Source organism: Natator depressus, chromosome 28 (assembly GCF_965152275.1).
Source record: "Natator depressus isolate rNatDep1 chromosome 28, rNatDep2.hap1, whole genome shotgun sequence".
Taxonomy (NCBI): Eukaryota; Metazoa; Chordata; order Testudines; family Cheloniidae; genus Natator; species Natator depressus.
This window is the reverse complement of record NC_134261.1, coordinates 7,331,605-7,347,545: the sequence shown is the minus strand read 5'-3', so window position 1 is coordinate 7,347,545 and position 15,941 is coordinate 7,331,605. Positions and strand designations below refer to the sequence as shown.

The window sequence follows — 15,941 nt, the reverse complement described above, 5'->3', positions numbered from 1 at the left end:
CAATTGGCAAAGGGGTCACTGTCATTCACAAGCAACTCCTGTCTCAGACCTGACAAATTCACCACACCTAAGATCCAGAGCAGGGGTGGTGGAATCTTCCTTACAGTGGGGGGGCCACCGGCGTCCGAACTGTGACGCCCCCATGACACCCCTTTTCCCCCAGCCCTCACTCACTCCGCCCCTTCTCCCTGAGGCCCCAATCTCACTCCGCCCCTTCTCCCTGATGCCACCCCTCCCCCGGAGGCCACACCCACAGAACGCCTCTTCCCCCGAGGCTCCACCTTGTTCCCCCCTCCGTCGTCCGTTCTTAGGGCTGGTAAAAAGTGCTGGGGTCATGGCCCTCTAAACCCCCCTCGTCCTGCACCCCTGACACACAGCCAGGCAGGCAGCAGCGTGTGTGTGTGTGTATGTGACAGAGACAGCTGGGCTGTGCTGAGCCAGTGCGGGAAGTGGGGGCTGATGTCGGGGCTGTCCCCCTCCCCCTGACTCAGGACTGGGGTGTCCTGCTCCCCCTGACTCAGGACTGCCTGCTTCCAGCAGCTGTCTGAACTTAGGGACAGCGTGCCAACACACTCACTCTTCCGCAGCACACACACTCCCCGAACACACACACTGTCTCTCCCCAACACACACACACTCTCTGCCCGCCATGCACACTGCAGTTGAAAAGCCGCTGGCAATCGAGTCGGATGCCTACGGAACAATGGGATAGAGAAACCTGCCTCTCGTGATGCTGTACCAGCCCACAAGGCATTGCAAGCCCTTCTCACAGCACCCTGAGGCCAGTTGCACAGTGGGATAGCGACCCACAATGCACTGCTCTCTGGGGCGATCCAAGAGCTGCTAGCCTGGATGCGCTCCGGTGACACAAGCAGCCTAGTGTGGACATGCAACAGCGGCTTAATTAAAACGCTTTAACTAAAGCAGCATAACTCTGTCGTGTAGACGTAGCCTGGCTCCCACTGGGGCCAAGGATGCTCAGGCACTGAAACTAAAGAGCCACAACTTCCTCCGTAGTTGGCAGGATTCAAACCTGCACAGGGAGAGCCCGCCGCCCCCCAAGGGATTTCGAGTCCACCACCTTAACCACTCAGCCACAACTACTTCCTTTATACAGCGCTCTCACGACACTCTAGTTCTGTTCTCACTGAGTGATCGTTTCCAATTGTTTCCTCAGACCAGCGTCCACAACACACTCACTGCTGGGCGGTTGTGTAAGTGTGCCCAGGGCTGAACAAGAATTCCTGCTGGTTTCCCTTCTGGCTGGAGCATGAGGAGAGTGGGTCTGTGGCCAATGACGTTGCTGTAGATTGTTGTAAAATTCCTGCCTCGATAATTCAGACAGTCCCTTTCCCGTCATATCCCCAGTACATCAGTGACTGTAATAGCAGGGGGCAGGTTTTCTGTGGGGCACAGAGCTTTGCCAGGGGGTTGGTGTCTCCTTCCTTTCCTCACCCTGGAGCAAACTCAGCTTTTCATTCCATCTTTAATGTGTCATGGAATAACAACAGCGGCATGAAGAAAGAGGTGGGCAGGGTGGGTCTCAGGGGAGGGGCAGAGAGGTTCGAGCAGCAGACAGGGCAGGGGCCTCAGGGGAGGGGCACAGAGGTGCGAGTGGTGGGCAGGGCAGGGGAGGTCGGGGAGGGGACAGAGAGGCATGGGTGGCAGGCTGGGTGGGTCTCATGGGTGGGGCTGAGAGGTGGGAGTGGCGGCCGTGGTGGGTCTCAGGGGAGGGGTCAGAGAGGTGTGGGTGGCGGGCAGACCTTGGGGTAGGGGGCGGAGAGGAATGAGCGGCAGGCAAGGAGGCCTCGGGGAGAGAGGAGCGAGTGAAAGGTGGACCAGCAGGCCTCAGCCGAAGAGGCAGAGTGGGGTGGGAAGAAGTCCTCCTGTTAACCCAGTGCTATCTACACCGGGATCAGGTTGATATAACTGCATTGCTCAGGGAAGGTAAATGTTTTACACCCCAAAGTAATGTCTTTACACTGACTTAATTTTGTAGGATAGACCTGTCCAAAGAATCACACACACACCTTGGGAGTAAAACTTCACCTGCTTCTCTGCTTTACAGAATCGAAACACAAGAAAGGCTTGTCAGGGCCCAGTGCGGGTTGGCAGGGAGTCGGGTGTGGGCAGACACCATGTGTTAGCCAGAGGAAGGCACCATGGATGAGCTGGTTTAAAGCACCTGTCTCGTAAACAAGAGATCCTGGGTTCAACTCCCAGTAGTGGCTTTTGAGGCACCTGGTACTGGCTGCTGTCAGAAGACAAATAACAGAGTTAGATGGACCTTTGGTCTAGCCCAGTGATGCTGGTTTTGTTGTTTAAATTACACTCACAGGCACTGGTAAGAGAGTGACTGAAAGTTTGGGTGTGAAGGGCTGATAGGTCAGGGGTGCAGTCCCCTCGCAGATGACCCCCTCCCTCTGGGACAGGGGCAGGTCCGAGCTCTCCCACCAAGTGGCTCATTGGGGCTGCCAGAATCTGTGGGCGGCTCATTCAGTTTACGCCGAGGGTGGAGTCCTGCTTTGTGCACCGTGTCTGAGAATGAAAATCCTAAACCTCCCTTTGAAATAACGAATGCAGCAGGACCTGGTTTTGTCCCTGCCCCAAAGCAGACAGAGAAATGGAGACATGTCATTGAGTCCAGGGGAATACTTCACTGCGGTTTTACCTTTTTCACTTGCCAAACTCCCGCCCAACCTTCTGGGCTCCTAGAGCAGGGTCCTGAGCCTGAGCCAAGACACGTACACTGCAACTTTACAGCCCAAGCCGCTGTCCTGGATTAATGTGACACGGGCCAGCCGTGGGTGATTCATTGCACTGTAGACGTATCCTAACGTTATGTCTGCACAGCGATTAAAACACCCAGGGCACCTGTCTCAGAGCCCGGGGCAGCTGACTCAGGCTTCTGGGGCTGGGGCTGCAGGGCTATAAAATGGCAGTGGAGACAGATGGGCTTGAGCCCAACCTCTGAGGCCCCACGAGGGGGGAGGGTTTCCAAACCCAGGCTTCAGCATGAACACCGATATCTGCACCCCACTTTTGGGCCCCACGGCTTGAGCTCCAGGAGCCCACATCAGGTGACCCAGGCCAGCCCTGCTGCCATCTTTATCCCGGGAGAGAGGGACTCTACGGGGACGTCTCCATTGCAGTGTCAGCCCAGGGGTGGCAGGCTGTGCTCAAAGCAGCACCCTGGAAGCCCCATAGTCACCACTCTCATAGAATTAAGGTAGGATTTGTACAGAGTCGGCCTGGTGAGCTATCATTGTAAAAGTCGTGATCTGTTGAAGGCTAATACCTGGGTGGATGGTGTGTGCTAGCCGTGTCTGGGAAGTGGTGGAGTTTTGCTCTGGGTGCGTTACTGAAATATGTGATGAGGCTGGGAAATGGCCACCACCAGCCTTTCCGGTGTGACGCTGGAGGAGCCAGACTAGCTGCTGGCCCAGTAAAGGTATCCACGCTCCCAAGGACTCTCCCAGGAACCGTGTACAATGCGGACTCCTCCGAGACAGCCCGGAGACAATGGACACTGCTTGACTCACAACGTAGCAGAGGAACTTCCTAACAAGTTGGAAGAGGGGAAGAGACGGTATGACTTGGCCTCTCTCCCCGGCACTTCAACACCTGGCAACACATCTGGAGGACAAAGACTGAACTGAAATAATTCAGAGATCAGAAAAGAATAATAATAATCCATCCAAATCAAAGTCCCCAAACAGACTAGTATTGGTTACTCAACAGAAAATTTTCCATGTGGGGGATTTTGTTTTCCCAGTCAGACCTTGCCAAGGGAAGCAGAGAGAAAATCTTTGAGTTGCCTCCTTCAGAACAGCTTGGCCTAGACTCTCTAGCACTCTAGCTTGGCCTAGTGACACTCACGGGTCACTGTCGTGGCCTTGCTGAGAACAGGGGCACTTTAATTATTTGGGCAGGTCCCAGTGTGTTTGGGGAAGATTATGAGGCTGTTAGCTCTTGAGATAAAAATTAAGAAACAAAGAACAATTTGAGAAATCTGGGATTTCGACATGTTTTATTGAAAGCAAGGGAGGGCTGAGTTCCTGAGAAGGTTTTTGTTTGCAGGAAGCAATGTGGCTTGTACCAAAGGGGAGATGGTTGTTTGTGAAGGAGGGGAGAAGACAAAATGCACACGATGAGGACAGGATTCAAACCCATGCATGCAAAGCACAAAGATTAGCAGCCCACCACTTTAACCACTTGGCCACCTCATCTGAGCTTCCTAAGAAGGGACAGGAGGAGAAATCTAAGGCCAGCAGAGGTAGGGACAATAAGGAGTTTTTAAATACCAAGTGTAAGGAGGGTCTGAATGACCTCCCCCCTCACGTCTAGAGATGAGCTGGGGCAAAGACTTCAGGAACAGACCGTGTTTACATAGACAGGCCTCCTCTGCCTAGCTATGCAGCAAGTATCCTTTGTACAAAACAAACAAACAAAATATAAAGGTAATTCTTCCGTTTTCCTGCACTCAGCCAAAAAAATTGTGAAAAGAAAGGGGCATTTTTAAGCAATCATCTGTCCCCACCCAGGGGCTGGGGAATGTTTATTTTCTTTTTCAGACACTTTCGGGGCAAGCTGGCACCAGTGGAAGAAAACCCAGAACGCCCTGGGTCCCCTGTCGCAACAACACATTGTGTTCTGTGTTTGTCTTCTTGTTCCTGTTATTTTGGTGGATATTGTAAATTCTTCAGTCGTGACACCCCCTTTTAATTGGGCATGTCGTCCTGCCCCTTTCGGGGCCAAGGGAAAATGTACCCTAATTCAACCTCTTCCACCCTCTACTCCGCCCCCTCCCTCCAAATTGTCTGTGACACCCCCATCCCCACAGTGGTCTACCCCCATCCAGAGACCTGTGGTTCTTAATGCAACTGGATAACAAATGACTATCGCTCTGTTCCCCACTGACTGGTCTCTCAGTACAAGATTTCCTAACTGTTCTCAGTTCACGAAAGTACGTGAAAGAATGTTGCCATGGGTAATTTCAAACTCATTTGGATTGAATAGGTGGAAATTAAAGAAGAACGTCCTTAAATGGTGAGCCCTCACAAATTACCTCTGGTAAAGCTGAAACTCATTGCAGGAAGCTGACTCAGTGTCTTGAATCCAACGCTTGGAACGTGCCCTGGGGCTACTGGACAGAGGGGGATTACGACAGGGATTTGCACTTAGCTCAACTGATGGTTGGTTGGAAAATGTTATTCTAACCCTCGATCAGGGATGGAAGGGACCTCAGGAGGTGTCTAGTCCAACCCCCTGCTCAAAGCAGGACCAATCCCCAACTAAATCATCCCAGCCAGGGCTTTGTCAAGCCAGGCCTTAAAAACCTCAAAGGAAGGAGATTCCTCACCTCCCTAGGTAACCCATTCCAGTGTTTCACCACCCTCCTAGGGAAATAGTGTTTCCTAATATCCAACCTAAACCTCCCCCACTGCAACTTGAGACCATCACTCCTTGTTCTGTCATCTGCTATCACTGAGAACAGTCTAGATCCATCCTCTTTGGAACCCCCTTTCAGGAAGTTGAAAGCAGCTATCAAATCCCCCCTCATTCTTCTCTTCCGCAGACTAAATAATCCCAGTTCCCTCAGCCTCTCCTCGTAAGTCATGTGCCCCAGCCCCGTAATCATTTTTGTTGCCTTCCCCTGGACTCTCTCCAATTTGCTTCTGTAGTGGGAGGGGGCCCTGAAAACTGGGCGCAATGCTCCAGATGTGGCCTCACCAGTGCCGAATAGAGGGGAATAATCACTGCCCTCCATCTGCTGGCAACGCTCCTCCTAATGCAGCCCGATATGACCAGTTACCCATATTGAATGCAGGCTCAGCAACGTTTGATCAATTGGTTGCTGTCCATTCAGTCGGTTATTTCCTACTTATTCATAACTAATGAAGATGCTCTAAGGGGATGGGAGAGAGCTGTCCCGTCCGTGTAGTTAATCCACCTCCCCGAGAGAGGGTAGGTATGTCAGTGGGAGAAGCTGTGTCAGTGGGTGGGCAAGCTGTGGGGTCTACATGTATAGATAAAGTTTAATCAGACCCCATTTTTAAAACCACCCATGGTCTGGGAATGGAAAAGGAGCTCTCTGAGGCAGGGCCTGTCCTTCAAGGTCCTTAAGATCACTAACTCCCCTATACAATTGCTATGGGGGGGTAGCTCAGTGGTTGAGTATTTGACTGCAGCTCAAGTGGTCCTTGGTTCAAATCCAAGTGCCCCCTTACAAACCTGTTCCCTTAACAAAAATAAGGGCCTATCCATCTCCATTATGTTTGGGAGTTCCACTGAACAGGGATGAATGGAAACACTCAGTGTTTTCCTGTGCAAATGCATAAAACCCAAGCAAAGAGGTCCCTCAGCTGAAATCAGTTCCACTCCTCTGAGTGTCTAGTTTATGTTTTCGTCAATGAAACAAAGATACATGAAGGCACATTTGCAGGTCTTTGGTCTCCATTGTGTGGAAGAACAAGAACCCCATCCCCTTGGGAGGAATGGACTAGTTTGTGTTACATTCGGTAAGTAAGTTGCCATTGGGACTGAGAACTCTACTGGAGGTGGACAGGAGTCTGCTCCAAAAATAAAATAACCACGATTTACCAAACTACCTGTTACACATTCGATCCTCTCTTTGTGCACACAATAGAAATTGGGGCTCGAATAAATGGCCACCTTCCTTTAACACAGATCGTTGTTCCTTGTGACTGTCAGATGCCTTCCAATGGCAGCTGTTGAAAGGGAACGTGCTTCGAGCTCATGATCACCCGCAGCGTCTCTGTAAGGTTCCCAACCACAGAGCTGGTTGTGGCTGCCTCTAAGTAACCGCAGAGTCAGTGTAGGACCAGATCGTTACTTGCACAGCGTCACTTTCTGGTCTCACTGATCTTTTGGGTAGAAACAGCCATTTCCTGCCTCTCTGTCACACAGAAGGACAATTTTCTTTGCACAGACGCAGGAACATCAAGATCTGTGTCTGTCCCTTGTGCAAAGCAGGGTGTCAAATTCCAAGGAACCCTCCTCGTTTCGATGGAAACAATGGAGAAGCAGGGGGCCCTGGGCACCTCCAGCCCTGGCCGGGAGATGTTCCCTCCCCGCTTTCTTTATGCTGCTGTTGTTATTTCATGGAGTGTCTGGGATGGGGAAAAGCTGAGTTCACTCCAGGTGGAGGGAAAAAAGGACGCTGAGAATCTCAGGGCCTCAGGGAAAACCCAACCCCTGCTACCGGGATCACTGAGGTGCTGGGGATTTGAGCACGAAAGGGACTGTGTGAATTGTCTAGGTGGGGAATGAATAACCATCGACAACTCGATCCACCTCATTAACCACCGACACAGGCTAATCGTGCTGCAGAGAGAAGGAAAACTGGGAGCGATTCTTTGCTGTCAGCCATGGAAACAGTGACCCGAGTGCACTGCAGTGAATGTGCTGGGGAAAGCTGGACTTTACAGGCAGGTGGAAATAGCAGATCCGAGAAACACCTGGAGCCCCCCCGCCCACTTCTTCCACCGGGGTGAGGTGTTGAGCGACTCACAGCGCCCCCCAGCGCCGTTCCCTTTCAGCAGGGGGTGGCAGCTCCAGCCAGTCAATGCAGGGGAAAGGGCCGAGTGTATCTCTGCACCCTGAGTCCAGCGCAGGCCCTCTCTCTCCCCCACATAAGGAAACTGGCCCTGCTGCAAAGTGACCCCTAAGAACTAGCAACCTCCAGGACAGAGGGTTTGGCCCTCAGAGCAGGGAATGTGTCCCCCATGCTGCCATTAGGCCCCTGGGGGCTCTGGAAACAGGAGGGCTGTGAGTGTAACCCACCCCAAACACCCCCCATCTGGGGATGTAGCTCAGTGGTAGAGCGCATGCTTTGCATGTATGAGGCCCTGGGTTCGATCCCCAGCATCTCCAAGTTCTCTTTTCACCCTGCTGCTTTCATCAGGCCCAGCAGGGATGTGGCCCAGCAGTCTCCCTGCAGGAGTTTCACTCCTGCTCAGTGAGGGGCAGGTGCCCATTGCATGGAAGGTCTGTGGGGGTTTCTGCTCCTAAGTCACCTTGGTACTTTTAAAAACAAAAGGAGGACTTGTGGCACCTTAGAGACTAACCAATTTATTTGAGCATAAGCTTTCGCGAGCCACAGCTCACTTTATCGGATGCATACTGTGGAAAGTGTAGAAGATCTTTTATACACACAAAGTATGAAAAAATACCTCCCCCACCCCACTCTCCTGCTGGCAATAGCTTATCTAAAGTGACCACTCTCCTTACAATGTGTATGATAATCAAGGTGGGCCATTTCCAGCACAAATCCAGGGTTTAAAAAGAACGTCTGGGGGGGGAAGGGGGGTAGGAAAAAACAAGGGGAAATAGGTTACCTTGCATAATGACTTAGCCACTCCCAGTCTCTATTCAAGCCTAAGTTAATTGTATCCAATTTGCAAATGAATTCCAATTCAACAGTCTCTCGCTGGAGTCTGGATTTGAAGTTTTTTTTGTTGTAATATCACAACTTTCATGTCTGTAATCGAGTGACCAGAGAGATTGAAGTGTTCTCCGACTGGTTTTTGAATGTTATAATTCTTGACATCTGATTTGTGTCCATTTATTCTTTTACGTAGAGACTGTCCAGTTTGACCAATGTACATGACAGAGGGGCATTGCTGGCACATGATGGCATATATCACATTGGTAGATGTGCAGGTGAATGAGCCTCTGATACTGTGGCTGATGTGATTAGGCCCTGTGATGGTGTCCCCTGAATAGATATGTGGGCACAGTTGGCAACGGGCTTTGTTGCAAGGATAGGTTCCTGGGTTAGTGGTTCTGTTGTGTGGTGCGTGGTTGCTGGTGAGTATTTGCTTCAGGTTGGGGGCTGTCTGTAGGCAAGGACTGGCCTGTCTCCCAAGATTTGTGAGAGTGTTGGGTCATCCTTCAGGGTAGGTTGTAGATCCTTAATAATGCATTGGAGGGGTTTTAGTTGGGGGCTGAAGGTGACGGCTAGTGGCGTTCTGTTATTTTCTCTGTTAGGCCTGTCCTGTAGTAGGTGACTTCTGGGTACTCTTCCGGCTCTGTCAATCTGTTTCTTCACTTCCGCAGGTGGGTATTGTAGTTGTAAGAATGCTTGATAGAGATCTTGTAGGTGTTTGTCTGTGTCTGAGGGGTTGGAGCAAATGCGGTTGTATCGCAGAGCTTGGCTGTAGACGATGGACCGTGTGGTGTGGTCAGGGTGAAAGCTGGAGGCATGTAGGTAGGAATAGCGGTCAGTAGGTTTCCGGTATAGGGTGGTGTTTATGTGACCATTGTTTATTAGCACTGTAGTGTCCAGGAAGTGGATCTCTTGTGTGGACTGGATCTTGTGTGGTCAATTGTTTAAGTCAATATTGTCTCAGATGTTCTGGGGAGAGAATTCCACAGTAAGTGATTTTGCATCTTTGCAGGACATCAGATCCCCTGGGGAGAAGCTCCTCAAAGAAAATGTGGCCCTAGGAGTGTCAGAGAAGGGAATCACTGTTTGCCTACAAGGTGGGTGAGGGAAACCCTGCAGGGACTTAGATTCCTCCAGAGTCTGATGAAACCATTGGTGGGGAAAGTCCAGGGAAGCGGAGGAGGAGAAGGAGAGGTAAAAAGGGCTTGTAGCTCTTGTGCAATCCCCATGCTCCCAGCAGAAGGGTCCAGGGGGTTCAGCACTTTGGCTGCTTGTTGAGGACACAGAATTCAGAAGATGGCAAAGCTCAGAGCCCCGTTACATGGAGTCAGAATGCAATCAGGTCACAATGAGGGGGAGCAAACTCCCTCCCTTGCTCTCTTTGCCAAAGTTCCTATCAGCTCAATGTCCTTCCCAGAAGAAGGCCCTGGTCGGCTGCTGAGAGGGTTGCAATGGGGTCAATGAAGGCAGAGGAGGATTGTTCCTCCTGGGTTTTCTCTGTGTTGCTCTGTGATCCTAGTGGAGGAAGCTGACACAGCATTTGAGTTTGTTTCAGTGGCTTGGGTTGGGCTCAGGTTGTGACCCTGAGCACAGGGGTTCCTGCCCACTCTGCTCTTAGCCGCTCAGGGAATGGACAAAGGAGCAGCTTCAGAAATTGGACAGAAAATAGCCTAAGGAAGTGCAGCACAGCTGAGAAGAACAACAGCCTCATCCTCTCCCTGGTGGTCTAGTGGTTAGGATTTGGCGCTCTCACCGCCATGACGTGGGTTCAATTCCCAGTCAGGGAAAAGTGACTTTACAGCAAAACACCTTAATTTATCCTTCACTTGCAATTTTAACAAGTTGATGCTTTTTCCCTGACTCCCCCATCTTCTACGTGATCTTGGCAAGGGCTTTGGAGACCATATCAAAATCAAAGCTTCCCACTGACTAGGAGCAGAATGTGGACATGTTTCCACTGTGCACCTCGATGTCCACAAATAGGTGCAAATTCTTGTTCCCCCTTGCTAGCTAGCCTAACCAATGTTATAACAACAGTAATAGACACTCAGGTTGACCCAAGATGTCAGTTTTCTTGCTGAAACAAAACCAAAAAATCATTTTGGGTCAACGAAATTATTGCAGCAAATAAAATATTCACGCAAAAAACTTTCATCCCACTCTATATACCAGTCTTTGGAAGTAACCATCTCGGCAAAACTGACCATTAGCCTCTTCCATTCCTGAGGTCTAGCTGCTGTCGTGTTCTAAGCATAGACGATGGGCCTTTCACCTGTTGGCCACTGGTTACTACCTTGCTCAGGTAGCTACTGATGAAAGGCAATGTGGTTTAGTGGCTGACCTACTTCTATCTCTCTGCCCAACTAGGGGTGTTTGTTTCACATTGCATGTAAAAATACAATCAATGCATTTTGTTGATACCTAAATCTGGGATCAAGCTGTGATTGTAAGTTAATGACAAAATCTCTGCTGAGTTCGACAGAAGGAAGGTTTTCTCATCAGGTTCTAGCACACGATAAAAGTTCTGAAGGTTCTTCGAGCTTCCAGACACATGGGCCAGAATTTTCAGAAGGTCTCACCCCCACCCCTAGAGCCAGATTTTCAGAAGAACTCAGCTCCCAATTGGGCAATAAACATTTTGGCCAGATTTTCAGAAAGGCTCAACACACTGAGGGCTGAGCTATTTTGAAAAGAAAAGGTGGTAGAAGTTGTGGGTGCTGGTTGCTTGGCCGTCTGGCCCACCATGCAGGAGTTAGAGGTTCAACATTACTTTCTCAGAATGGTAGCAATCATCTTTTATTCCCTTAAAAAGGGAGCAGGGAGACGACATATAAAAATCGGCTGTGCTTTAGAAAGTCTCTAGAAGTTGAAAGAGATATGCCATCTCCGCCTCCCTGGAGAGTTCACAACAAGTTAAAGAAAACTAAGATTGATAAGTGGCTTGACTAACAGTGACAGGCTGGCCGAGTGGTCTAACGCATCAAACTCAAACCTGTGTCTTTCCGTCATTTGTGTTCTGGGCTCCATATGGAGGTGGGCATTCAAATCCCCTTCCTGATACAATTGTTGCCTTCTACCTGAGAAATAGCCTCATTTCAACCTCTCCTGTAACATTACAACACCAACTGCTTCGTATTCCTATGATAGAAGTTGGAGGGAATTCAAAAGTGGTGCATTCAGGGCACCTAGTTGAGGTCACGGGTGGCCTAGTTATAAGCTAAGGTTGTTCAGTCCTGTCTGGGAGGGTAAGCTCTGGAGAACACGGATCATCTGGAGATTTCTGAGGGGAAGCAGGAACATCTGATCCAGCCGGCGGAGGACAGCCATCTAGGATCCTAAGGAGATATTTTGGCATCTAGGGACGGAGAAGTAAATCTCAGAACAGAGAGCTGAGGTGGTGCTGATGACTATTTCCTGTGGCTAAGGCTAAATGGAAGTGTGTTTACGAAGACCCCTTCTGGTTTTAAAATACGGGAAACAAACCCTTAAATGACAAACGCTTTATTCTGTGAACCAAAAAGAAGTGCTTCCCCTGGCTCTTTTTCTCATTTTGTAAACAGGGGCTTGGAATGTCAACTCTCAGTGAAGCTTTGCCTTTAAACTGAATTAGGTGAATTTTCCAGCTCTTGATCCTCTGAGTCCAAGGAAGAATCCCTGAAAAGCAGGTGAGGTTTCAGTTCAGAATTTCATAGGTTAATTTGATGCCATCCAAGAGTGAACACTTAGGTAGGGAACAAGTGAGAATTTGTTGATTGAGAAAAATTCCTGGTGAAAATTGGCAAAGCTGTGGATCTTTTTAAACATTCCAATGAATTTACACATGAAGATACAAACAGAGAGAGAAACACAGAGAGAGAAAGAGAAAATCACACACTGCACAGGCCCATGCAGGCATTAAGAAAAATCAGACCCACACACAAACCCACACATCACACAGAGAATCATAGAATCATAGAATAACAGAGTTGGAAGGGACCTCTGGAGGCCATCTAGTCCAACCCCCTGCCCAGAGCAGGACCAATCCCCAACTCAATCATCCCAGCCAGGGCTTTGTCAAGCCTGACCTTAAAAACTTCTAAGGAAGGGGATTCCACCACCTCCCTAGGTAACGCATTCCAGTGTTTCACCACCCTCCTAGTGAAAAAGTTTTTCCTAATATCCAACCTAATATCCTAATATCCAACCTAAACCTCCCCCCCTGCAACTTGAGACCATTACTCCTTGTCCTGTCATCTTCTATTCTATCCTGTCATCTTCTACCACTGACATCCATCCTCTTTGGATCCACCTTTCAGGTAGTTGAAAACAGCTATCAAATCCCCCCTCATTCTTCTCTTCCGTAGACTAAACAATCCCAGTTCCCTCAGCCTCTCCTCATAAGTCATGTGTTCCAGACCCCTAATCATTTTTGTTGCCCTTCGCTGGACTCTCTCCAATTTCTCCACATCCTTCTTGTAGTGTGGGGCCGAAAACTGGACACAGTACTCCAGATGAGGCCTCACCAATGTCGAATAGAGGGGAACGATCACGTCCCTTGATCTGCTGGCGATGCCCCTACTTATACATCCCAAAATGCCATTGGCCTTCTTGGCAACAAGGGCACACTGTTGACTCATATCCAGCTTCTCGTCCACTGTCACCCCTAGGTCCTTCTCTGCAGAACTGCTGCCTAGCCATTCGGTCCCTAGTCTGTAGCGGTGCATTGGATTCTTCTGTCCTAAGTGCAGGACTCATAGAAAGAACAAATCCACACAAAACATACAGAAAAAGCACACAAGACGAAAGCACAAAAACCACATACCAAAAGAATACGAAGCAAAAAACAATTGGCCTGCAAAAATCAGACACACGCACACAAAACTATGCAAGGCATCCACAGAAATCACACAGAACCCACATGCTCATCAACCCGACAGACAAAAACCACATGAACATATCGAAAGCCAGGCAGGGTTTGAGTCTCACAGCCAAGAGGGAGTGCAGGAAGGTGGTTTGGGGAGCAAAGGTTGAGGGGGAAGTCAGGGGCTCTAGAATCACAGGATGGGCAGTGCTCTGGGCTCTGCTTGATGCCTCCTCACACAGGGTGCGGGTGGAGAATGGAGCCTTGTAGATCTGTGGAATCTGCCCTGCACTCTGCAGACGAAGAGAACCTGGGTGTCTTCTGAGCTGGAATTGTATTTTCCACCGGGCAAGATGAATGGCAGAAGCCACTGCTTAAAGAAAGCTGATGCTTGAACTCACAACCTCAGCATCGCTCCTCTCTAAGTACTAGGAGCTAACCCATTGCACCGCTGCAGCCCAGATGGGGCTGAGGGGTGTATAAGCCAAAATAAATCCACGCTAAAGGCCACATGCAAGTGAGCTGGGTGGTATCCTTCTGTCTGATAGAGCTGGGACCTGCCTTCAGCTGCTGATAGGACGGTTGGTGGTTTGAAGCCACCCAGTGCTGGAACTTCTCATTGGTGAGGTTAAGGAGACTTTTAAGAAGAGGAGGAAAGTCTCTTCCATTCCTGACAAGCTCCATTTGTCTCCTGCGGCCCTTTAGGCTCTCTGCTCCCCTGTTGGGGAGATGCAGAGACAAGCCCCCATCTTGGTGAGTCATCGAGAGGCTGTATCCAATGGAGTGTGTGGGGAGAGGGGTGGGGTAGGGCTGGATTGGGCTCAAAGGAATAAGGTTGTGTGTGACAATGGGCAGGTTTACACTACAGCAGGGATCGATGCTCTGAGATCGATCCACCGGTGGTTGAGTTAGCGGGTCTAGTAAAGACCCTGCAGATTGCTCTCCAATGGACCCCTGTTCTCTAACCCCAATGACAAGAGTAAGGTGTAGACCCCACTGGAACTCAATCTAAGGTATGTCTACTCCAGCTACGTGAATAATGGAGCTGGAGTTGAGTAGCACAGGTAAGCCCCCTAACATCATGGTGCCGGTGACTGACTCGGATGCATCGCATGGGATAGGTGAGTGGCAGCCTGTAAGCCCCCCTACCCAACAGTCCGCACAGCTGCTTGGAGGGGGTCTTGTGAACTCTAGTGATGGCAGTTGCGGGTTCTGGCAAGCCAGGGTAAAGGATTTTTTGGATAAATGGATAAGGAAGAACCAGGGCCCATACCAGGTGCAGGGGTCACCCTGGGATAAGATGAAAAAGGAAATGGAGGAAGTGTTCAGGGACCCAGAGGGATGGGGGGTGGCTGAGGAGCCCACCCTCCTTGGTGTATGGGTAGTGGAAGAAGGTCCCTGCCCATGGGGACTGAATGCCTTCCAGGGAAAGGAGACACTTCAGTCCGCTTGTGAGAGGTTCGAAGTGAGGGTAGCATTACAGGAAGCTGCCAGGAATCTTTCAAGTTTGGTGCTGCTTCAGCAAGGGCTGCTGAAGGGTTGTAAATTAGTTAGAGGTGGTGAAAGATGATTTGGCACAACAGGGTTTGAAGTCAAAAGCAGAGTTAACAGACGACCTTTCGAGACAGGACCAGAAGTGACTTTGTCTGTACAAAGTGCAAGCTGGTCTCCATATTGGAAGAGAAGGTTCAAGGTCTGGAGCAACAGGTATCGACCCTGCGTTGCAAAAGAGAAACTGAAGATTTCCTGGACAGACGTCACGATATGCTTCTACGGGCACAAAGTTCTGAAGATTCAGAGCAGGCTGCACATCGGGGACAGGAGGACGGTGAAGAAATTTGGCATCATGTGACTTCCAGAAGGAAAAAGGGGAACGTCCATGTACCAGCAACGCCGGTACAGGTAAGTAACCGATTTCATGTTCTCTCCACAGGTACTAATGCGGAGAGTGGACCAGATGATACGTCTGAGGGAAGGGAGCAGAAGGAGATTCCGCCAATTGGAAGGCATGAGATGCACTGTGCTAGGGTTGGGGGTTCCACGACCACTGCTTCCAAGAGAAGGAGGCGGGTGGTGGTGGTTGGGGACTCTCTCCTCAGCGGGACAGAGTCATCTATCTGCCATCCCAACCGGGAAAACTGAGAAGTCTGCTGCTTGCCAGGAGCTAAGATTCACGATGTGACGGAGAGACTGCCGAGACTCATCCAGCCCTCGGATCGCTACCCCTTCCTGTTCTCCACGTGGACACCAATGATACTGCCAAGAATGACCTTGAGCGGATCACTGCAGACCACATGGCTCTGGGAAGAAGGATAAAGGAGTTTGAGGGGCAAGTGGTCTTCTCGTCCATCCTCCCCGTGGAAGGAAAAGGCCAGGGTAGAGACCGTCGAATCGTGGAAGTCAACAAATGGCTATGCAGGTGGTGTCGGAGAGAAGGCTTTGGATTCTTTGACCATGGGATAGTGTTCCAAGAAGGAGGAGTGCTAGGCAGAGACGGGCTCCACCTAACGAAGAGAGGGAAGAGCATCTTCGCAAGCAGGCTGGCTAACCTAGTGAGGAGGGCTTTAAACTAGGTTCACCAGGGGAAGGAGACCAAAGCCCTGAGGTAAGTGGGGAAGTGGGATACCGGGAGGAAGCACGAGCAGGAGTGCGTGAGAGAGGAGGGCTCCTGCCTCATACTGAGAAAGAGGG

General features: G+C 50.2%; 1 protein-coding gene and 3 non-coding genes across 4 annotated transcripts in view; 3 read left to right on the top strand and 1 right to left on the bottom strand.

Moving 5' to 3' along the window:
• The window catches only part of LOC141978952 (uncharacterized), a 189,967-nt gene that overhangs the window by 31,329 nt on the left and 142,697 nt on the right, over positions 1 to 15,941 (bottom strand). The gene's annotated exons all lie outside the window — the stretch shown is intronic.
• On the top strand, positions 6,156 to 6,227 carry TRNAC-GCA (transfer RNA cysteine (anticodon GCA)). Its single transcript has one exon. It is a non-coding gene; the product is annotated as a tRNA-Cys (tRNA).
• On the top strand, positions 7,825 to 7,896 carry TRNAA-UGC (transfer RNA alanine (anticodon UGC)). Its single transcript has one exon. It is a non-coding gene; the product is annotated as a tRNA-Ala (tRNA).
• Positions 10,126 to 10,197, top strand: TRNAE-CUC (transfer RNA glutamic acid (anticodon CUC)). Its single transcript has one exon. It is a non-coding gene; the product is annotated as a tRNA-Glu (tRNA).